We start from the raw sequence: 25,863 nt of genomic DNA, 5'->3' as shown, positions 1-25,863 counted from the left end.
GGAAACATCTAGCGAACATAATTGTGCAATTACACCTCTTTGCTCCTTTTTTAGAAGCTTTGTCATACCATTAGAGCTGATTATCTTTCCTGGTTTCCCTGCAATACCCCTTAATTCAACTTCCTTTCCTTCCGTAGAAAATTTGATGAAAAGTTCTTGAAAATTAAAAGCTATTGTACCCAAGGATTGTAGCCATTGGACTCCTAGTACAACATCAGCACCTCCCATTGGAATGGAAAGCATTGGGCTAGTCAATACATATTCTCCCATGGATAGCTTGATATTATGGCACTTTCCAAGCAATTTATTGTTCCTCCATTTGCAATCATCACTTGACACTCTGGTGCTGGATATAGGAAGCAATTCAATTCTTTTGCTACCCTACAATGAATAAAATTGTGGGTGCTTCCTGAATCAATCAACACTATTACCTTTTTCTTCTTGATTTGTCCTTCTATCTTGATGGTTTGAGGAGTGGTAATTCCCGCCAATGCATTACAAGATATGGTCGGATTTATTTGTTCTTCATCTAGGCTTTGTTCCTGGAGTATATCTTCTTCTTTTGACCTTTCTTGCTCCTTTTCTTCTTCCTCTTCACAATCTATGTAGAATAATTTCTTCTCAGCACACTTATGACCTTTAGTGTATTTGCTATCACAACTGTAACAAAGCCCTTTTGCTCTTTTTTCTTCCAATTGTTGTGGTGTCAACCTTATAGGTTGTGGAAGACTAGGGGCAACAACACTTCCGTCTTTATAGTTGTGAGTGGTATGCTTCCTGGTTGCCATAATTTTGCTTTCCATTTTTCTTGCTAACCTGAATGCCTTCTCTAATGAATCAGGTTCCCAAAGGCGAACATCATGTTGGATATTATCCTTTAAAGACCCTATGAACACATCAATCCTATGCTCCTCTGGAATATCTTTTACCCTTATGTTCAATTTTTGGAACTCCTCAATGTGCTCCATTATTGAACCCTTTTGTTTGAGACTTATCAATTGGCTAAAAAAAGTGTTGCTTTTTGTATCTTCATAATGTGCTATCAATTCTTCCGTAAAAATTGCCCAAGTGATAAATTTTTTACGAGAGCAAAGCCATTGATACCATACAAACTGATTTGGTTCCAAATATACAGTTGCCATACGTACCTTTTGTGTGTTTTGCACATTATTGAGATCGAAGAACTGCTCCATCTGTAATATCCATGTGGCGGGATCCTTGCCATCAAACTTCCTCATATCGATTTTTGGAATATGGTGGGTCTTCGATCCAACATTAGAGTCTATGGAATCATGATTAACATTTCTTTTGTTCTCATCATGAGTTTCCTTTACAACCTTTTCACCATTAGTAAGTATTTCTTGTAGAAAATTTGTCAAATTTGTCTTCAAATCTGCCATATCTGTCTTCAAATTTGCCATGTCTTTCTTCAAATCTGTCTTCAAATCTATCTTCAAATCATCCATCTTAGCTTCCATGCCATTTATCTTAGATTCCACGCCACTTATCTTAGCTTCTGTTAGCTTTTGTGAGCGTGACATTTGTTGCACTTGTTCTTGTAATTTTGATATATCATGTAGCATTTCTTCCTCTTCTTCATGAGTCATGCTAGAGCTTTCAGGTTCCTTACTAGGTGTTTGCATTTTCTTTCCTCGGGGCATCAGTTACCGATAATAATGCTTTACTATGCCCTTTGAATTCCGTTAAACCAAGCTTACAAAAAAATAAAAAAAAAACTACACACCTTTTTTCACTTTATAGAAGCCTGATATTGAATCTGATGTATCTCTGTAATTTCGGATCATCCAGTTCTGAAATTTTGACCTGTAGTAGCCTTCTATGTCCTCTTTCCAATGCCACAAGTCTGACCCAAATTGGATTCTCCAAGGAAGAGTTATGTGAAATCTCCCACAGTGACTTGCTTTTAGACTAGTTCAGTAGAGCGAACTTGTACGACGTGCCACGAGTCACTGTTTCAACCTTTGAATCTAAAACACGCATACAAGAAACTACAGTCCGTCCTCTTTCTGTACCTTCTTACGAAATTTCAATCTGATCCCTAGAGAGAAAGTTATGACGATTTTCCCCAGGTCACCTGTTTTGAATGTAATTCAGGAGTCTGCAAAAGACCAACTTCCTCAGATCATATCTCCGCAAATATCACGTGAAAAGCTCTGAAATTCGGACCCAAGTTTCAGCGCGATTTCTTCTCAAATGGGTTTTTTTGCGACTTCTGAAACGTCACAGAAAAAAAGTTATAGCGAAAATGCCACGATGACCTGTTTGGAGCAGCGAAACCCTAGAATCCAAAGCTCTGATACCAAATGTTATGAAACCAGCTCACAAAAAGATAGAAAAGATAGATCAACGCCTTAGAATTCAGCCTCTTCGAGGGGGCACCTCCTTTACATTACATAAATGAACAATTCTTGGATGATACAAATGACAAAACCTCCTTTCTATATATAGGAGTCTAAGGAGTCACAATATAATCCAGCCGACCTAACAATAATAATATAAAGCCACAAAAATAACAATAGAGGGATTCTATGGGGCACAGAAATAACAACATGGGGGTAATAGGGGCACAACAATATAAATAAGGGGTATAACTACAATATTAATGGGGTAATCACTAGTATTATAGGGACCCAACAAAATCTCTGATTGAGCTTCCCTTTTGTACATGCTGAGATGTACTGAAACCGTCCATGCTCTTCCTGAGTACAAGCAGAGTCTGCAAAAAAAATTTTCTAAAAGAATAACATGACTCTATAACTAAACTATGTGAGGATGACCTTCCTATCACCAATGACTCATACATACATCCATCTCCCAACCGAGTGGGGATATACCAAATGTGACTCATCCACCCAACCAAGTGGGGATATACCAATTGTTTATACATGATAGAAACAAGAAATATTACATCATCCATCCCATGTAAAGTGGGGATACAAATTATATCATTTGTCCAAGAGGACTCATATCACTTCCTAGACGTTTACATGACTTGAGTAACAAATGGTATAAATATATGAAGCCATAGCTGGACTCAACAACCATAATTCCAATAGTGCGGAATGTATGTGAAGGCTAATGCTCCCCCTGAACTTGTGCCACCTATGCATGATCAAGGCATCTTAGTCAAATAAAATTAATGACAGAGCATATAGACATTAATCATCAATATCAGTCAGAGCACCCATATCAGATCCTGCCCCATTGTTTTCTTGTTTGAAACACATATACGCTTCTTTACCCATAGAAACTCGTGTTTGTATGCGACTATACTTCATGAAACACGTGTATAATATCATTTTTCTGGAAAATTTGAATTTAGCAGCAGGATGATGCAGCAACTACTCCCAGCTTTTGTATGAGATATTCAAATGTCTCTCTGGGCAATGGTTTAGTGAATATGTTAGCAACCTGTTCTTTGGAGCGAACATACTCCAATTTGACCTTTTGTTCAAACACTTGTTCACGTATAAAATGGTATTTGATGGGTATGTGTTTGGTCTTGGAGTGCATGACTTGATACTTTGAAATATTGATGGCGCTTGTATTATCACAAATAATGGAGATGGGTGGAGTGCATGTGATATGAATGTTTTGTAAGGTTTGCATCATCCAAAGAAGTTGTGTGCAACAAGATGTAGCAGCTACATATTCTACTTCAGCTGTAGATAAATCAATTGAGCTTTGTTTCTTGTTGAACCAAGACACTAACCTGGAACCCATATAGAATGCACCATCACTAGTGCTTTTTCTATCATCAGCATTTCTTGCCCAATCTACATCTCTATATGCATGAAGAGTGAGATCTATATCTCTAGGATACCATAAACCAAAGTTCTGTGTTCCTTGAAGATATTTGAAAATTCTTTTGACTTCCTGAATGTGTGATTCTTTTCGATTTTTTTGGAATCCTCCAACTATTCCTACTACATGCATGATGTCAGGTCAGGTACCTATTAGATAAATCAGACTGCCAATCATGGATCTATAAGTTGGTTGATGTACTGCTGCTGATTCATCATTTGAGCTGAGACTACATCCTGCTACCATTGGGGTACATACAGGTTTAGAATCTTCCATGCCATACCTTTTCAAGATCTGTTTGAGATATTTGGTTTGTGAAAGAAAAATACCATCTTTCTTTTGTTGAAGTTGTATACCAAGAAAATAGGTAAGTTCACCAAGCAAGGACATTTCAAATTCTTGTTGCATTACTGAAGCAAAATTCTGACTCATGGATTCTTCATTCCTACCAAAAATGATATCATCAACATAAACAACAATAATTAGCAATTTATCAGTGTCAATATTTGTATATAGATTGCTATCTGCTGAACCTTTTGAAAAACCTTATTGGTGTAGATATTTGTCAAGACGGTAATACCAGGCCCTTGGAGCCTGTTTAATACCATAGAGAGCCTTTTTGAGTTTGCATGCAAGTTTTGCATCATTTCCAAGAATAAATCCTTCCGGTTGTTCAATACAAACTTCTTCTTCTAAATCTCCATTAAGGAAGGCGGATTTTACATCCATTTGGTATACTTTGAATTTCTGAAAGCTAGAAAGAATAAGAAACATCCTTATGGCTTCAAGTCTAGCAACAGGTGCAAAATTTTCTTCAAAATCTATACCTACTTGTTGAACATACCCTTTACAAACAACTCTGGCCTTGTTTCTAATGACTTCTCCATTTTCATTCAACTTGTTTTTGAATATCCATTTAGTTCCTATAATATTTTTATCATGAGGTCTAGGAACTAATTCCCAAGTATTATTCTTTTCAATTTTATCAAGTTCTTCATTCATGGCCTTGACCCAACATTCATCTTTGGATGCTTCATTTACATTTTGAGGTTCGCTGGAGGATAGTAATGCTAGATAGCTTGAGGTTTCAGTAATAGTTCTTCTTGTCTGTACACCTGCCTCTTTTTCCCCTAAAAATTGAGTTACTGGATGATTTTTCTGAACATGCCTCGACAAAGTCTTTTCTTCTACTGTTATCTCTTCTTCTGGTGCTTCATTGGTTTCTTCTTCAATATCATCGTGATTTGATGTGGGAAAATACTCCCCATATTCTTCATTGTCATAATCTTCTGTTTTTGTTTGTTTTGGATTTTTGCATGCTTCATCAACTACAACATCAATACTTTCAACAATTTTCCCACGTTTTTTATTATAACATTTATATCCTTTACTTTGGGAAGAGTAACCAAGAAGAATACCTTCATCTGCTATGGGCTCAAACTTACCATGTTTTTGATTATTCCTTCTGATATAACATTTTCTTCCAAAAAATTTAAAGTATTTTACAGTAGGAGTCTTACCATAACAATGTTCATGTGGAGTTTGAGTGCTATTTACCAGAACATGTTCTTGGTTGAGAATAGTTACCACGGCGAGCATAGATCGAGCCATTTGTTGAACAGTTCTATTCATTCTTTCTACCACTCCATTTTGCTGAGGAGTCCTTGTGGTGGAGAATTGCCTTTTTATTCCATGTTGTTCACAAAAGTCAAAGAATTCATCCAAGGTAAATTCCCCTCCTCGATCAGATCTGAGGCATATGGTTTTTCAATCTGATTCATTTTCAACCAAATCTTTGAAGGCTTGGAACTTTTTGAATGCTTCATCTTTATGATTTAGCAGACCTATCCAACACATTCTAGAAAAATTATCAATGAACGAAATATTCTTCTCCACGAGGTGACTTTTTCCTTAATGATCCACATAAATCAATATGAACAAGTTCAAGAGGCTTACTAGCTGACCCTTCTTTTTCAATGAAGTGAGCTTTCGTTTGCTTACCGAATTGACATGGTTTGCATATTGTATTTTCAAGGATGCTAATATCTGGAAGATCATAAACAACCTTGAATCTGCATGCTTTTCTTATTTGAGAAAAGCTTAGATGTCCCAATCTTCTATGCCACAGCTAGTTTTCGTCATTTTTTCTTAGATAATACTATTGTTGTCCTCCCTTGAGTATGTTTAAGTTGTTAGGAGTTCTTGTACCTTTTATCATGGTCTCCCATGTATCAAGTTCACGAAGAACACATCCATTTGATTGAAACACCACTTCATTTCCTTGATCACACATTTGACTAATACTCAATAGGTTATGCTTTAAGCCATCTATATACATAACATTTCCAGATTTAACCTTTTCTTTTAAGAAAACAGATCCTTTACCTTTTATGACAACAGGAGTGTCGTTTCCAAATGAGACATTCTTTTCCTTTTCTAAGGCATTATATGAGTGAAGTCTTTCTTTATCACCTGTCATGTGTTTTGAGCATCCACTATCGATGTACCATTGATTTTCTTGTCCTTTTGCATACAAGTCTATACCGCATCTTTCAGTTTGAGATTATTTCCTTCTCCATATCTTGGGATATAATGGAGTTTGCTCCTTTTGAGATGATTGCTGAAATTTGCTCCTGCATTCAAATTCTTCATGACCAAAGTTGCTACAGATTGAGCATTCTATTTCATTTTCAAGAAGAGAAAAGTTATTGTAGGAACTTTTCTTCACCCGTGCTACAATCCTTTGATTTTGTGCTTCTCTAGTCATGATGGTTTTGTAAGCAACACATTGAGAAGCTTTGTGTCCAAATTTATGACATGAAAAACATTGCCCATTAAAGAAGTTCCTGCGACTATTGAATCTATTGACCTGGTGTTTGTAGTTTCTATTGATATTCATCTTTAGATAAAATTGAGTATGATTTACCTGAGATTGGTTGTGGCTCCTATTCATCCTTGGAATAAATTGAGTCTGATTTACCTAGTGATCTGCTTTATGCCTTTTCTGACAATTCTCATACTGTTCATTGGTCTTTGCTGCATCAAGATAGCTTTTAGTGGAAGTTGACGACTTTTGTGATTGAGATGCTTCTTCAATATATCCAAGACCTGTCTTTATCAGAGGAGGATGTTGTACTTTGATAATTTCATCTAAGGTTTATGATCCTTTAGCAAATCTAATATTGAACGATTTCATTTTCTCAAGATCCTTTCTTACACCCACAATTTCACATTCTAGATTTTCATTGTGTTTTTCTTTTTCAGCAAGTTGGTATGTCAAGGTATCTATAATCATATTCTTTTCTTCTAAAAAAAATTTGAGTTTAGAAATTTCTTCGTGAAGGTCGTCTTCTTCTAAAGCATCCCAAAAATTATCATCTTCATAAGCCATTAGAAGTCTATAGTCATTGCTATTTTCATCTTCATCACTATTTTATAAATCATCTCTATCTTCATGAGTGTAATAACTTCTTTTATTTACAACTTTTTTTCTATTCTAGTTTTCATGTTCTTTCCCTTTTTCATGTTTATCTTTATGAGAACATTTGGCAGCATGATGACCAACCCTACCACAAGCAAAGCATTTGAAGGGTAGCTTACCTCTAAATCTTTCGGAACCCTGTTGAAGTGTCTTGACAAAGTTTACCTCATCTCTTTCCTCTGAAATATGTCTTGATTCATTGTGTTCTTCCTTTCCTTTTGCTAAATCTTTAAATGTGGCTTCTCTCATATCTGATGGACCTCCTTTTCTCATCTCAAAGGCAGTTAAGATTCCATGAAGCTATGTCATAGTGATAGTTTGCAGATCCTATTTTTCTTCTATGGCAGGCACTTTTGATTCAAATTTAGTAGATAAGGATCTAAAAACTTTCTCAACTAAGGTAACTTCCTTTATATATTCACCCACATTCTTCATACAATTAACAACCACATCTATACGTAAGAAGAAACTAGCTATACTTTCATCACTGTGCATCTTAAGAGTTTCATATTGAATTTCGAGAGTTTGAAGTTTAGCATGTTTTACTTGAGAGTCTCCTTCATAGCTAAGAATGATTTTGTCCCATATTTCTTTGGCTAATTTGAGTTGCATGACTTTGACAAACTCTGATTGTGACAAACTTCCCAATAAGGTATTGACAGCTCTAGCATTGGTTTCATATTGATTTTTAATTGCTGTATCTGTAGGAATTGCCGTTGGAAACGTATATCCTCCTTCCACAATTTCCCAAACATCCATTCTAAGTGATTGTAGATAGGCAGTGGTTCTTATTTTCCAATAAAAAAAGTTGCTCCCATCAAATATTGGCAGTTTGATGGATCCCACACTTGATTACTCATGATGATGGATCTCCCTTCAAGCGATCAAGCTTCTTCTAGAGGACCTGCTCTGATACAAATTGTTGGAAATAATATTGAGAGGGGGGTGAATCAGTATTATCAAATCAATATATTACTTTCCCAAATATATTTATATACCCTACTTCAGCTAAGTGAACTAGCATGTACATGCGACTGTACTTAAAACAACCAGTGTATATGCAAAGAACTTTTGGTTTAGACAGTTTATCATGTATTAGTATATCAAAGATTTATTATATAGTGCAGTAAAAGTAGAATAAAGAATCACACATAAGAAACACACATGAACACCAAGATATAAGGTGGAAACCCAATGTGGGTAAAAACCACCTGCTGTTGTCGACTCTGTCTTCTTTTAATAATAAAAAATATGTTTGCAATCTTGTACTCATGCAGACTCATACCAGTACATAGGCACCCACCTACGGAAGGCTACAACCTTCTCTCATTATCCAGCTACTACTGGAAGGGAGCTACAACCCCCTAGCTCTTATACTAGCCAATATGTTTACTAGTACGTTGGTGCCAGCCTACAAAAACTCCACTCTTCTACCAGGGACCACGTTTCATGAATTTTCAGACTAGATACTCCTGGAACACAACACCACAATCTAAAGGCCACTTTTCATTCAATTTTAATATTGGACCCATCAACAACATCATAACTACAATCAATCATCAAGTACATCTACATCAACCAATCACTGAAACTCAATCACCATAACCTAAATCTGATCATTCAGAACATTGTCACTAAAACCTAAAACAATACCCAAAACTCTGCAATAGAAAACTGAAACAACTGAAACATACTTAATAAGGTATACACTACTTCCATGTGTCAAACCAGCGTGTATACGTGCTTTTATCAAAGCCAACTAGTGTATACATCTATAAATATTAATTCATAATTTTGTAGCTATTCCAGACTTTAGTTATACCCAAATCATAACATTTACAGAATAACACATGCGTCAGTATTCAGGTCTAGACTATAAAACCACATAATGATAATTCATTTCAATTCTTAAGATCTCGATCCATAATTAGATCTTATCCCTCATCAACCACTAAGGATCATCCTTGGTTCAGATCAAGCAAAGCACCATAAGCCAATAACCTGCATACTAGATCTCACACTTCGTCATATATTCAATACTTGCACACTATGGCCTAATGATCTTCGCCTCCTCATATAGTTTTAGGCCTTTCTCAACACCATGGATCAAAACCACTCAGGACCAATAAATTGGACCAAATACCTAGGGGCAATACCTCAGACCAAATACCTCAGACCAAAAACTTAGTTTTCCAACATATACACACTTTTCCTTCTATGAATGTGCGTGTGTACATATATGCTACTTGTGTTCAGTTAACCTGTGTGTATACACAACTTAGTCAAGGTGAACTTACATATACCTCTCTTTCTACATTCTCTGTAGTCTGATCTGTAATTCTTTGTTGTTGGCATATTGCACCGTGATCTTTCATCTGAGTGAGTTTCCATCAAGGACAACACCTGTATCATAATGCCAACAAGTCGTTGTGTCATCTCGACACCTATGGCCTGACACATCCCTTTTGCACCTTGTTAACAACCCATTGGACTCCATAATGATTAATCCACCTACCACATGTCATACTCCCATTAGACGTGATGATGTAACCATTTGTTGTCATTCAGACCTATTACCCATTGCCACCTATCCCTATCAAGGTGGAAAGATAAAGGTCTTGTTAGCCTCCTGCTGCAGCAGGTTAATCATCTTTCATGATCGACAGTTTTACATGCCAAATATGTCATGCTATGCATGCTGCAATGCTCCATATTTGCTACAGATGGCCAAAAAGTATCCATAAGAGTAGGCTGGTCTAAGGACCACTGCTGTGTTCCAATTTTGATAAGGCAATCCATTTTTGGTTTGAGGCAGTTTTTCAGTTGGAGGTACTCAGGCGGGAGTTTACTAACATCTCTCTTTTTCTCATCACCCTTATTATATAACTCCCTATTAATTTTTCCCTTCTCCTATTAAAATCATGCATATAAATCCCCCTATGTAAATATCACATCCCTGGCATTATAGCCATAATTATACTAAGTCAGGGAAATCACAGTCCATCTGGGACTGTTTTTAGCCCATCCGTGTCATTGAGGAACTAGTTTGACATCTGGTCAGCTAGCAACCTCTCCCTTAACCCTAAAACCCCCAAAAAAACCCATGTTTTCACCTTCCCCTTGTAAAATTTCACCCCACCACTGTAAAAAACCCCTTAAATTCGTTTCCCTAAGTCCTTACCCATCCGCCGCGCATATTAAATTCCGAATATTCTTGTGAATATTCCTGCCCGTTAACCCCATATCCCGTCGCGTCCGTCGCCAGCCGTCCGATCCACAGCCCTGCAAATCTACGGCTGGCGAGCATCCTTATCCCCGACGCGCCTGGCCTTTAACGTCTAGGAGTTCGGCGGTTTCGCCACCGTACTCCTGCCACGCGTCAGGCGCCGGGCTGTGGCGGAGCCCCTCCCTCCAAAACTGCCATCCCCCATAAGCGGTGCGCCACATACCGCTTACCGTCCCGCCCGGTGACGTCACCAGCCCACATCACCCCCTGCACAGTCAACAGCCCACGTCACCCCCCTTGTACAGTCACCCGATGAGTCACCCTCCTGCGCAGCCTCCTACCACGTCACTGCCACGTGTCCTGCCACCGTACCTACCACGTCATCGTCCATACGTGATGATGTCATGCTGATGTCATCCCGCCACGTCGCCATGCTGACATCACCCGCTGTACAATGCTGACGTCATCAGCCCTTTTTGGACGCAGAGGCGCGAAAATCGCACTTCGGAGCCCCGGAATCGAATTCTGAGGCAGTTTTCACAGGATTTTTTGGGCCAAAATGGAGAATCTTCAGGGAATCTTTAAGGAATCTTCGCTCCATGCAGCCCCAGGAAGCCCGAAAAGGCGCAGAAATGATCTGTTTTCTTCACAGAGCATACCAAATGATCAGAAGACAATTCCAGATGATACAGAGGTCGAACAATGGCCATTTACTGGTGATTAGACACGCAGCACAGCAGATCAGTAGCGCATATTTTGTCAGAGAGTATCAGTGGAAGAAAGGACGCCAGAAAGAATCAGTCATGATTTTTAGGGGCTCGAGGCACCTGAACATTGATGAAGTCCCCAGAAAATCAAATCGATAAGCATCAGCCCATCCTTGCCTTCAAATCACCTTCAAGGAATTTAAGGCACCAGGACATCAAGAAAGCATAAACCCATACACATTTATTGTAGAAAGTACTACAGCAAGCCACCAAGGACAGCATCATTCATTCAGTTTTGACACATCGGCCCTGAGCACGGCCCGAGACATTCTTTGCATTTATTTTTAGATAGGATTAGGTCAAGCATTCATTTTTATGACCTAATTAGGTCAAGATGTAATAAAGGAACTCTGCAGAGAGTTTTGCCCTATATATACCACCCTCTGTATAGTTTTAAGGGTGGGTCAATTGATAATTTTCACTAGAGACTCGCTGTGTATACCTGAATTTTTCTGTAATCAAAGATTGCTTAAAGCTTGGAGAGCGAACTGCCTGTTGTTGATGAATGTGTTAAAGAGTTGGAGATGGAATTCCTGCATTGCGGCCTGAAGCAATAAGTGCCTCTTATCTCTGTTTATGTGTTTGCCATTATCTAAATAGCAGGAAGAAAGAATAGCCTAGAATTAGTTAAATACTCTCTATGCTCAATTCCTGTTGTTTCTTGATGTTTTCTTCTGAATGAATTGGTTATGAACATTGAATTCCTTCTGGCTCATGTTTACCCCAGTTCACCTGTGCTGGCCAATTATCTAGGGATTCTTAACTGCTCCTAGGTAGCGCCTTGTTGTTTCCTCTGCTAATCTGTTGGAGAGATTCTTAACTGCCTCTCTTTCTTTAGCATTCTTGCCATCCCTTGAACCTGAAAGTTGCTTCTGCCTCAGTTATCTTGCTCCATTTTCCCCTCACTGTTATTAAGGAAAGACACCAGCAGTTCCCCTCCTCGACTCCACGCCCAATGGTTTGAAACATTCAGACTATACTCAGCCTCTCTACCTGAAAGTGTCAGTTTTCCCACCAAAACTCAATCAAAACCCCTGTGCACCATATCTAGCCTAAAATCATCCCTTTAAACAAAGCTAAATCATAAAGAGAGAGCCCTCTCTGACTGCAGGCAGGCCAGGGCCTGCAGTCCAAAGTTGGCTTGTGGTTACCTCGGCTGTATCCCTTTAGGAGTCAAAAGGGACAACCTGAGTGATAACATAATGGCGACTCCGATGGGGAAATGAATCATGTGTCTATTAGTGTGAATCCTCAATTTTGACCAGTTCACCTCGTTTTTTGGAGAAAGTGTTCCTTTTCTTCAGGGTTTTTCATGTTCAGCTCTGATCTGTGACGGTGGACAGAGATTAAGCACTTCAAGGTTACATCATCCTCATAATAAAGACTCCGCTAGAGAAATGAACCCGAAGGAATTATATAAGCAGATCAGGTTCTTGATTTGGATGATCATCCAAGAGACCATGTTCTTTCTCTTGCACCAAATTTTGATGTGCATATTGTACTTTAAAAGCGATTTTATATAAGGCATGGTAGTGATCCTGAACCTTTGTACAGTTCTTTAATTCAGCCAAAAAATTGTATATATATGTTGCAGGACAATTTTGTACAGTATTTAAACACCGCAAAGGAGGTCAGTAGCTTCCTGATCTTCTCAAAGATTGACAAAGCCATAACAAATTGCAAAATCTCAGTTGATGTCACTAGCAAGCATAAGCAGCAAAGCCCCCTCATGCTATTATTACTTAAGTGGCTGCATTGGTTATTTCACTTCACCTAACAGCAAAGTAAGTGCTGGTTAGGGTAGGTAGGTAGGTAGGATCAATAAGGCAGCCAGCCAAGAGAAAGTTGCAGAGCACAGCAACAATTGAATGCAAGGCAGTCTGACCTGCTGTTCTTGACTTTTCACAAGGAAAAGCCATCCCCAAGTGGAGCCATTGTTAGCCTCCTGCTGCAGCAGGTTAATCATCTTTCATGATCGACAGTTTTACATGCCAAATATGTCGTGCTATGCATGCTGCAATGCTCCATATTTGCTACAGATGGCCAAAAAGTATCCATAAGAGTAGGCTGGTCTAAGGACCACTGCTGTGTTCCAATTTTGATAAGGCAATCCATTTTTGGTTTGAGGCAGTTTTTCAGTTGGAGGTACTCAGGCGGGAGTTCACTAACATCTCTCTTTTTCTCATCACCCTTATTATATAACTCCCTATTAATTTTTCCCTTCCCCTATTAAAATCATGTATATAAATCCCCCTATGTAAATATCCCATCCCTGGCATTATAGCCATAATTATACTAAGTCAGGGAAATCACAGTCCATCTGGGACTGTTTTTAGCCCATCCGTGTCATTGAGGAACTAGTTTGACATCTGGTCAGCTAGCAACCTCTCCCTTAACCCTAAAACCCCCAAAAAACCCCATGTTTTCACCTTCCCCTTGTAAAATTTCACCCCACCGCTGTAAAAAACCCCTTAAATCCGTTTCCCTAAGTCCTTACCCATCCGCCGCGCATATTAAATTCGGAATATTCCTGTGAATATTCCCGCCCGTTAACCCCATATCCCGTCGCGTCCGCCGCCAGCCGTCCGATCCACAGCCCCGCAGATCTACGGCTGGTGGGCATCCTTATCCCCGACGCGCCCGGCCTTTAACGTCCGGGAGTTCGGCGGTTTCGCCGCCGTACTCCCGCCACGCGTCAGGCGCCGGGCTGTGGCGGAGCCCCTCCCTCCGAAACCACCATCCCCCATAAGCGGTGCGCCACATACCGCTTACCGCCCCGCCTGGTGACGTCACCAGCCCACGTCACCCCCTGCACAGTCAACAACCCACGTCACCCCCCTTGTACAGTGACCCGATGAGTCACCCTCCTGCGCGGCCTCCTGCCATGTCACTGCCACGTGTCCCGCCACCGTACCTGCCACGTCATCGTCCGTACGTGATGATGTCATGCTGACGTCATCCTGCCACATCGCCATGCTGATGTCATGTTGACGTCACCCGCCGTACAATGCTGATGTCATGCTGACATCATCAGCCCTTTTTGGATGCAGAGGCGCGAAAATCGCACTTCGGAGCCCCGGAATCGAATTCTGAGGTAGGATTTTTTGGGCCAAAATGGAGAATCTTTAGGGAATCTTTAAGGAATCTTCGCTCCATGCAGCCCCAGGAAGCCCGAAAAGGCGCAGAAATGATCTGTTTTCTTCACAGAGCATACCAAAATGATCAGAAGACAATTCCAGATGATACAGAGGCCGAACAACGGCCATTTACTGGTGATTAGACACGCAGCACAGCAGATCAGCAGCCCAGATTTTGTCAGAGAGTATCAGTGGAAGAAAGGACGCCAGAAAGAATCAGTCATGATTTTTAGGGGCTCGAGGCACCTGAACATTGATGAAGCCCCCAGAAAATCAAATCGATAAGCATCAGCCCATCCTTGCCTTCAAATCACCTTCAAGGCATTTAAGGCACCAGGACAGCAAGAAAGCATAAACCCATACCCATTTATTGCAGAAAGCACTGCAGCAAGCCACCGAGGACAGCATCATTCATTCAGTTTTGACACATCGGCCCTGAGCACGGCCCGAGACATTCTTTGCATTTATTTTTAGATAGGATTAGGTCAAGCATTCATTTTTATGACCAAATTAGGTCAAGATGTAATAAAGGAACTCTGCAGAGAGTTTTGCCCTATATATACCACCCTCTGTATAGTTTTAAGGGTGGGTCAATTGATAATTTTCACTAGAGACTCGTTGTGTATACCTGAATTTTTTTGTAATCAAAGATTGCTTAAAGCTTGGAGAGTGAACTGCCTGTTGTTGATGAATGTGTTGAAGAGTTGGAGATGGAATTCCTGCGCTGCGGCCTGAAGCAATAAGCGCCTCTTATCTCTGTTTATGTGTTTGCCATTATCTAAATAGCAGGAAGAAATAATAGCCTAGAATTAGTTAAATACTCTCTATGCTCAATTCCTATTGTTTCTTGATGTTTTCTTCTGAATGAATTGGTTATGAACATTGAATTCCTTCTGGCTCATGTTTACCCTAGTTCACCTGTGCTAGCCAATTATCTAGGGATTCTTAACTGCTCCTAGGTAGCACCTTGTTGTTTCCTCTGCTAATCTGTTGGAGAGATTCTTAACTGCCTCTCTTTCTTTAGCATTCTTGCCATCCCTTGAACCTGAAAGTTGCTTCTGCCTCAGTTATCTTGCTCCATTTTCCCCTCACTGTTATTAAGGAAAGACACCGGCAGTTCCCCTCCTCGACTCCACGCCCAATGGTTTGAAACATTCAGACTATACTCAGCCTCTCTACCTAAAAGTATCAGTTTTCCCACCAAAACTCAATCAAAACCCCTGTGCGCTATATCTAGCCTAAAATCATCCCTTTAAACAAATCTAAATCATAAAGAGAGAGCCCTCTCTGACTGCAGGCAGGCTAGGGCCTGCAGTCGAAAGTTGGTTTGTGGTTACCTCAGTCGTATCCCTTTAGGAGTCAAAAGGGACAACCTGAGTGATAACAGGTCTTATGAGGTCTATTTTGCGACCATTTCCTTTATTATTTTTCCTATGGCTTACTACCCATTTTCTGTATTTTTCCACAGAAACCTTTGGGTCAGATATCCTCTGTGTTACCCCCTTGTTATGCCCTTGGGAAATCACAGTTTGGTGGGCTTCGCCCACTCTATTACATCTCAGTGCTTAGTCATGTGATCTCCAATCAAACCTCTAGGAATTTCTTATTGGGCTACCATTTTCAAGTGGGCTCCACCCGCACAATGCATCCCGATGATTTTCACTTACACCACATTTAAAACCTTTGGGGTGCATCCTCCTGCCTCTCTCTACTTGGCGATCCTATACTATGGGATTCACTTGTCGCTTGCCATTGGACAATATTTTTGTTATCATGTCCCAACAACGCTTGCCCAATCACTTAGACTTTGGCACCAGAGAAATTCCTCCGAGGTGTATCTGTTGGGGTACCAAATTGGCACTACCTATAGTCTAACCCACTACTTCAATGTCTTCTTGGAGCTCTCACTTAGAGGCCCTACTTGTCTTGCCACTTATTTTGGAATTTAATCCAACTTTGGATGTGCGTTAAAGGATTCAACTACCTTTAACTCTGTTATGAAGTTCTTGGGGTCATCAAACTTTGTCTGGATCTATATTTTTATCCAAGAGGCCTTTTAAGGACTTCCATATATTGTTGGAAATATATTCCAAAGCCATATCCATCTTGGTTTCTTACACCTACATCTGAGATGATCTAGGACTCTAAAATAAGTGTTAAATTTATTGCACTGATTTTGATCTTTTTCCCTTCTTATCTGCCTAGAACTTGCTCCCTGAGGAATTTCTATGACACTTGTGCCTCTTGCTACCACCTGCCATCACTGAACAATTTGTTTCCATCACCTTGTTTCCATAAAATGAAAATATATCTCAACAATATCCCCATTTTTCATTGATGGCAACACTAAAATCAAACAAAACACCCTTGGCTTTTCTAAAAAACACACTTAGAAAAACATGAGTGTTGCTTCCCCTGAGATAAACTTTTGTTGTCCTTCAGCTATTGTGGAACTACTGTTGGTGTTGTTTTTGTTCTTTTCTACTCTATCTCTAGTTTGATTACCATCTTCATCACCCTTTGTGTTTGATCACTAGATCACTCCCCCTTTGACATCAATGTCAAAAGACACCATCATGCTCCCCCTATCATTATTATTTTCCTGTCTACAAATATTAATCTATCATTTTGATCCTTGTGGACCTAGCAACATCACTAGTATATGCTAAAAAATATACTAGCTTCCTTTCTTTCTCTTGGAGTAGGAGATAGTGAAGGGAGGCAGAACGAATGACTCCCAATATTTGCCTTAAGTACTCGAAATGTTCTCTTGTGAGTGGATTTGTAAAGATACCAATTTTTTTTTTTTTTTTGGAACATACTCGAGCTTCACAATCTGAGTTGCAAACTTCTCCCTCAAGAAATTATACTTGATGGGGATATGCTTGTTCTTAGAGTGAAAGACTAGATTCTTTGACATGCTAATTGCACTTTTTTTGTCACAAATAATGGGTCTTAGTTGATCATAAGAGACTTGTACATCTTGCAAAGTTTACTTCATCCACAGAAGTTGAGTACAATAAGAAGTTGTTGTAATATATTCTGCTTCAGCTGTAGATAATGAAATGGATGCTTTCTTCTTGCTTAACCATGAGACTAGACAGTCTCCAAGAAAGAAAGCACCACCACTTATGCTTTTTCTATCGCCCACATCACCTACCCAATCGAAATTAGTACAAACAGTAAATTTTTAAATATTTAGCTCTCGGGTACCATAGTCCATAGTCCATTGTTGGGCTGAGATATATAAGAATTATTTTGGCTGCTAATAGATGGCTTTGTCTAGGAGCTGCTTGAAATCTTCCAACTATTGCAACAACTTGCATGATGTCTGGCCTTAAAGCTATGAGATATAAAAGGTTTCCAATGATGGATCTATATAAGGTTTGATCCACTTCTGGAGATTCATCCATCTTACTAAGCTTGCAACCTATCACCATTGGAGTGCTCACTAAAGATCATTCTTCCATGCCAAATTTCTTTAGCACTTCCTTGAGATACTTTCATTGAGAAATAAAAATTCCTTTAGAGGTTTGTGCTATCTGCAATCCAAGAAAGTAGGAAATATCTCCAAGCATGGACATATCAAATTTTTCCTTCATATGAGATGAAAATTCATTTTTCAACAAATCTGTCATACTTGCAAAGATGATATTATCAACATATACCACCACCACAATGAGTTTTCCATCCTTTTCTTTGACATAGATATTGTTTTCAGTTGCTCCTCTTTTAAATACACACTCGAGTACATAGTTTTATAGCTTTGAATACCTAGCCATAGGGGCATGCTTGAGGCCATATAATGCCTTCTTAAGTCTGCAAACATAATTTGGTTTCTCTGCCAACTAAAAACCTTCTGGTTTCTCTATATAAACTTCCTCTTGTAGATCTCCACTGAGAAAATAAGATTTGACATCCATTTGATAAATTTTGAATTTTTTAAAACAAGAAAATGCCAAAAACATTTTGATCTATTTTAATGTGGGAAAAGGAGCAAATGTTTGATCATAGTCTAATCCTTCTATTTGAGCATATCCTTTGCACACCAACTAAGCTTTGTTTCTTACCACTTCTCCTCAGTCGTTCTCTTTATTTCTAAATACCCACTTCATGCCAATGAAATTCTTATTGGTAGGCCTTAGAACAAGCTCCTAGATGCAATTTTTCTCTATTTGGTCCAATTCTTCATTCATTTCCTTCAACCAATGTTGGTCTTGGTTGGCTTGAGAAACATCTTTTGGTTCCTCCACAAACAATAGTGCAACATGTGCCTTCGTAGGAGGCTTGAGCAACTTACTTCTTGTTTGCACTCCTGAATTTAATTCAACAACTATTTATTTAGATGGGTGATGTTTTTGTACATACCTAGGGGAATCTATAGCTTGAGGAATAGAGGGATCTTCCTCAGTTTATTCTATAGTTTCCTCATCATTTTCATCACTAATGATCGTTGGTTCATCATTGTCAGATTTTTCTAATTACTTTTCTTCTTGAACAACATGCTCATCCACTTTTACATCTATGCAATCAATGATCATTTTGGTCACTTTTTTGTAGCATCTATAGATGATGTTATTCTGTGAATAACCTAGAAAAATTCCTTCATCTTCTCTAGCATTGAATTTCCCAAGTTTCTCATAATTTCTTTTGATGTATCATGTTTTTCAAAAAAATTGAAGTGTTTGACTGTTGTAGTTTTGCCACACCACAAATCATAAGGCGTTTTGTCACTATTTGGTCTAAGATGAAGTTTATTTAGAATAAACATTGTTGTATGAATTCCCACTACCCAAACCTCTGTTGAACATGAACATTCTTTTCTATCATGTTTTCTCTTGCAAAGTGTTACGCTGCCCTGTTTCTTCTACAACACCATTCTTTTGGGAAGTCTCTGCTATAGTAAACGGTCTCTTGATGCCATTTGTCTTACAGAATTCATCAAACTTATTTGAAGTGCACTCGCCTCCATTGTCTGACCTAATTCTTGTTGGAAATAATACTGAGAGGGGGGGTGAATCAGTATTATCAAGTTCTTTTAATAAATCTTCCTTATTTATTCTTTGAATTATTTTTGCATGTCAGTACCATAAAATAATGAGCATGAACAAAGAAAACAGATAGTCACACCTAAGAACACAAGATGTAAGGTGGAAACCCAATGTGGGTGAAAACCACCTGCTGCAATATGTCTCTATCTTCTTTCAAATTAGAAACTCCTTTTACAATGGTTTTGTACTGGTGCAATCCTTTACCAGTACGCAGGCTGCAACCTGCAGAGAGCTACAACTCTCTCTCATTTTCCAGTCTCTCCTGGAAGGGAGCTACAACCCCCTACTTCTTTTCTTTCAAGGACCACTTTTCATAAATTTTCAAACTGGATCCAAGAACATCAGAAACCCATCAACTACACTTGCATCATCAGTCTCTGATTTCACCAAAGCCAACCCGCATACAGATCTGCAAATATTTCCTTATAACCTTGCAATTGTTACATCAGACATACCCAGATCATAACATGTGTAAAATAAAGCATGCATCAATAATTCAGACCCAGATTATTAGATTTATAGATCAAGCGTATGCCACATATCACAGATCAAAATCATATAGAGATAACACTATTCCAACCTTAAGATTTTGACCCATCAATAGAACTTATCCTTCTCCTTACGCTCAGGTTCCTTCTTCATTCAGATCCAGATCTGCACAAAAGCCCAATCACAATATTCCAGATCTAGCACTTTATCAGATATTCGATAATTCAGAAGATGCTTTGCCAAATGATCTCCTTCCTCTTTTATAGTCTTAGGCCTTTCACAATACCACGGGTCAAAAACATAGGATCAAAAAACTGTTGGACTAATACCATGAACCAACCATGAAAGTATGTGAGATCAACACTTTTGGATGCAATACCACGGGCCAAAACCATAGGATCAAAAACTGTCGGACTAATACCATGAACCAACCATGAAATTGCGTGAGATCAACACTTTTGACGAGGTACCATGGTCCAAAACCATAGGTTCAAATACCAAGGACTAACTACCATGGACCGAAGGTAAGTTCTCCAACATATACGCATTTTTCCTTGCATGAAAGTGCGTACCATGGTCCAAAACCATAGGTTCAAATACAAAGGACTAACTACCATGGACCAAAGGTAAGTTCTCCAACATATACGCGCTTTTCCTCATAGGTTCAAATACCAAGGACTAACTACCATGGACCAAAGCTAAGTTCTCCAACATATATGCGCTTTTCCTCATAGGTTCAAATACCAAGGACTAACTACCATGGACCAAAGGTAAGTTCTCCAACATATACGCGCTTTTCCTTGCATGAAAGTGCGTGAACTTTTTCTCTACATGAAATAAACTTTTCTCTGCATAAAAGTGCGTGAACTTTTCTCTACATGAAATAAACTTTTCTCTGCATATAAGTGCGTGAACTTTTCTCTACACTATAATTTATTATCTGAGATGAGTGGGTTGCCATCAAGTACAACATATGTATCATAATGCCAACAATCTCCCCCTTTGGACTTGATGGAAACAACAACCAATCACTCTCCCCCTTTGACATCAAGGGCAAAGGGTTATGCTCTCCCTAAGAACATGCTCCCCCTGACTATAAACCAGATCTGCAAAGAAGAACCATAATCCATGACCATGAAAGAGATAGAGACGTATTGCAGCAATATTCAGACCAGCATCCATGATCTCCTTCTGTACTTCCTCCATAATGCCAACAATGCATGATATGCTCCCCCTGAACCTGTGCCATTCGATCTTTGACCAATCCGCAACCCAGCACATGTACGCATATACTTCAGATGAACCTTGCGTACAACCAACAATCAGAAGAGATTCAACAACAAGATGATGCATCAACAACCCCTAGCTTTTGCCTGAGGTATTCAAAGGTCTCCCTAGGCAATGGTTTGGTGAGTATATCAGCAACCTGTTCCTTAGAAGGGACATACTCCAACTTGACCTTTTGTTCAAGCACTTGTTCCTGGAAAAAGTGATACTTGATTGGTATGTGCTTGGTTTTTGAATGCATGACTGGGTTCTTTGAAATGTTGATTGCACTTGTATTATCACATAAGATGGAGATGGGTGGTGTACAAGTGATTTGAAAATCCTGCAAGGTCTGCATCATCCAAAGGAGTTGAGTGCAGCAAGATGCAGCAGCAACATATTCTGCTTCAGCTTTAGACAATGCAATTGAACTCTGTTTCTTGTTGAACCAAGATACTAATCTGGAACCCATAAAGAATGCACCACCACTTGTGCTTTTCCTGTCATCCACGCTTCCGGCCCAATCTGCATCTGTATAAGCATGAAGTGTGAGATCTGTATCTCTAGGATACCATAAGCCATAGTTTTGAGTCCCTTGAAGATATTTGAAGATTCTCTTTATTGCCTGAAGATGAGTTTCCTTTGGATTTGCCTGAAATCTTCCAACTATTCCCACTGCATGCATGATGTCTGGTCGGGTACTTGTCAAATAAAGTAGACTTCCAATCATAGATCTGTAAGTTGGTTGATGCACTGCTGCTGATTCATCATTTGACTGAGGTTACCTCCTATGACCATGGGTGTACATACTGGTTTTGCTTCTTCCATACCATATTTCTTCAAAATCTGCTTGAGATACTTGGTTTGAGACAAGAAGATCCCTCCTTCATTTTGTTGGATTTGCAAACCAAGAAAATATGTCAGTTCTCCCAGCAAGGACATTTCGAATTCTTTCTGCATCACCAAGGCAAAGCTTTGACTCATAGCTTCTTCATTGCTGCCAAAGATAATGTCATCTACATACACAACAAGTATCAGCAATTTGTCATTTTCAACTTTTATATAAAGATTGTTGTCTGCTGATCCTTTTGAAAAACCTTGTTGATGAAGATATTTGTCCAAACGATAGTACCAAGCCCTTGGAGCTTGTTTGAGGCCATAGAAATCCTTTTTCAATCTGCATACAAGATTTGGATAATTTCCAAGAATGAAACCATCTAGCTGCTCAATGTATACTTCTTCTTCCAAGTCTCCATTCAGAAAGGCTGATTTCACGTCCATTTGAAATACTTTGAAGTTTTGAAAGCTTGAGAGAGCAAGGAACATTCGGATGGCCTCAAGTCTTGCAACAGGAGCAAAAGTTTCTTCAAAATCTATTCCTTCTTGCTGCGCATACCCTTTACAAACAAGTCTGGCCTTGTTTCTAATTACTTCTCCATTTTCATTCAATTTATTTTTGAAGACCCATTTTGTTCCTATAACATTCTTATCCTTTGGTCTAGGAACCAGCTCCCAAGTGTTGTTCTTTTCGATCTGCTCAAGTTCTTCATCCATTGCTTTGACCCAACATTCATCTTTGCATGCCTCTTTCACATTTTGTGGTTCAGTGGAAGAGAGTAATGCCAAATAGCTTGAAGCTTCTGCAATTGTTCTTCTTGTTTGTACACCTGCTTCTTTCTGTCCTAAAATCTGAGATTCTGGATGATTCTTCTGAACATATCTGGATGGAGTCTTCTCTTCTATCCTTATCTGCTCCTCTGGTTCTTCTTGAGGTTCTTCTTCTTCATCATTCTGTCTTTGAGGATGGCCTTCATCTTCTTCGATATCTTCATGATTTACTTGCCTAGGAATGTATCCCTTCTCATCAACCACTACATTAATGTTGTTGACAATTCTTCCAAGTCTTTTATTATAGCACTTGTATGCTTTTCTGTGTGGAGAATAACCAAGAAGGATGCCTTCATCTGCTCTAGGTTCAAGTTTGGCAAGTTGCTCATCAGTATTTTTAATATAGCATTTGCTCCCAAAGATTTTGAAGTGCTTTACCGAAGGAGTCTCACCATACCAGAGCTCATGAGGGGTTTGAGTGCTGTTCACTCGGACATTTGTTTTGTTGAGAATAATAACCACAGCATGTGCTGCTTCACCCCAGAAAGTTGCGGGAGTTCCAGATTCATCAAGCATAGCACGAGCCATTTGTTGGACAGTTCTGTTCATTCTTTCCACCACTCCATTTTGCTGAGGAGTTCTAGCTGTAGAGAATTCTCTTCTTATCCCATGTTCTTCACAGAAATCGAAAAATTCATTTGAGGTAAACTCCCCACCTCTGTCGGATCTAAGACACTTAATTTTGTATCCTGATTCATTTTCAACCAAGGCTTTAAAGGATTTGAATTTTTCAAATGCTTCATCTTTGTGCTTCATAAGTCCTAACCAGACAAACCTGGAGAAATCGTCAATGAATAATATCAAGTATTCTTCTCCTCGAGGTGTCCTTTTCCTGAATGGACCACATGTATCTGTATGTACTAGCTCAAGAGGCATTCTAGCTAATCCTTCCTTTTCCGGAAAGGTAGTTCTGGTTTGCTTTCCAAACTGACATGATTTGCATATGGTGTTGTCTGGAACTTTGATATCTGGAAGACCACGAACTGCCTGATATTTGCATGCTTTCCTTATTTGTGAAAAGCTTAGATGCCCCAACCTCCTGTGCCATAACCAGTGCTCATCATCCTTGCTCAGATAGCATTGTTGTTGTCCTTCTTCAAATATGTATAGATTATTTGGAGTTCTTTTACCTTTGATCACTGTTTTACCTGTATCAAGATCACGAACAAGACATCCATTTGATCTGAATATCACCTCGGTTCTTTGATCACACATCTGGCTGACACTTAGAAGATTATGTTTCAATCCATCAACATACAAAACATTTCCAGCTTTGACCTTTTCTTTTAACTGAGCAGTGCCTTTCCCTTTTATAGTTGCAGGAGTATCATTTCCAAAAGAAACTTTCTTTCCTTTTTCTAGAGTAGAATATGATTCAAGTTTTTCTTTATCACCTGTCATATGCTTCGAACATCCACTGTCAATGTACCATAGATTTTCCTGTCCCTCTGCATAAAATGCTATCCCACATCTTTCTGTTTATGGTTCTTTTATTCTCCATGTTTTGGTGCTTGAGGTTTGTTCCTTTGTCTGCTGAAACCTGCTCCTGCATTCAGAATCTTCATGACCAAAGTTATTGCAAATAGAACATTCAACTTCATTTTCAAGAACCGAAAAGTTGTTATAGGTCCTTTTTGTAATCCCGGTCATACTTCTTTGTTTTTGAGCTTCTCTAGTCATGATCGTTTTATATGCAACACGTTGAGCTGCCTTGTGACCAAAGTTATGGCAAGAAAAGCATTGTCCATTGAAGAAATTTCTGCGGTTATCAAATCTTCCGGCCAAACGATTGTAATTTCTATTGTCATTCATTCTTGAAGCAAATTGAGAGGATTTTACCTGTGGCTGGTTGTAGCTTTTGTTCATCCTTAAGACAAATTGCCCCTGATTTGCCTGATAGTCTTTGTTTGTAATTGGTCCCTGCTTTACTTGGTCATCTCCATTGTGCTTTTGCTCATTCCTTCTTGCTGCATCAAGATAACTCTTTGAGGTGGATGCTTGAGACGTTTCTCCATTATAGCCCAGACCTGTCTTGTTTAGAGGAGAGCGTTGTACATTGATGATCTCATCCAGAGTTTCAGATCCTTTGACAAACTTAAGATTAATAGCCTTTGTTTTCTCAATCTCTTTTCTAAGACCAACAATTTCGCCTTCTAACATTTCAAGATATTTTTCTTTTTCATCAATTTGAAGTTGTAGAGTATCAATGATCCTATTCTTTTCTTCTATACATGTCTCGAGTCTAGAAATTTCTTCACAAAAGCTATCCACATCTATAGCATCCATGTAATCATCATCTTCAAATGCCATTAAGAGTTTATAGTCATTACCTCGTTCATCTTCGTCACTATTTGATAGACCATCACTATCTTCATGAGTGTAGTAGCTTTTCTTATTTGCAATCTGTTTCTTGTTCCATCTAGCAGGTTCCTTTCCTTTATCCTTATGAGGACATTTTGTAGCATAATGACCTACTCTTCCACAAGAAAAGCATTTAAAAGGTAACTTACCTCTGAACCTTCCAGTTCCCCTTTGAAGATTTTTGACAAAATTTGATTCTTCTTCTTCTTCTTCTGGCACGTGACTTGCTTCATAATAGTCTCCTTTGCCTGAAGCCTTGAAAGCAGCTTCTCTTTTGTCTGATGGACCTCCCTTTCCCATTTCATAAGCAGTTAGAATTCCGTGTAGCTGAGACATAGTAAGAATTCGTAGATTTTCCTTTTCTTCTATTGCAGACACTTTAGATTCAAACTTGGGAGACAATGATCTTAGAACTTTTTCAACCACAATAGCCTCTTTTATTTCTTCACCCAAGTTTTTCATGCAATTAACAATCTCATCTACCCGAAGGAAATAGTTAGCCACACTTTCATCATTATACATTCTGAGATTCTCATACTGAATCCTGAGGGTTTGAAGTTTAGCACGCTTTACCTGTTCATCTCCTTCGTAG

The sequence above is a fragment of the Pinus tabuliformis genome, chromosome 8 (assembly GCF_031772625.1).
Source record: "Pinus tabuliformis cultivar Carrire ecotype Pingquan chromosome 8, CPIR1, whole genome shotgun sequence".
Lineage (NCBI taxonomy): Eukaryota > Viridiplantae > Streptophyta > Pinopsida > Pinales > Pinaceae > Pinus > Pinus tabuliformis.
Note: the sequence above shows the minus strand (reverse complement) of the source record.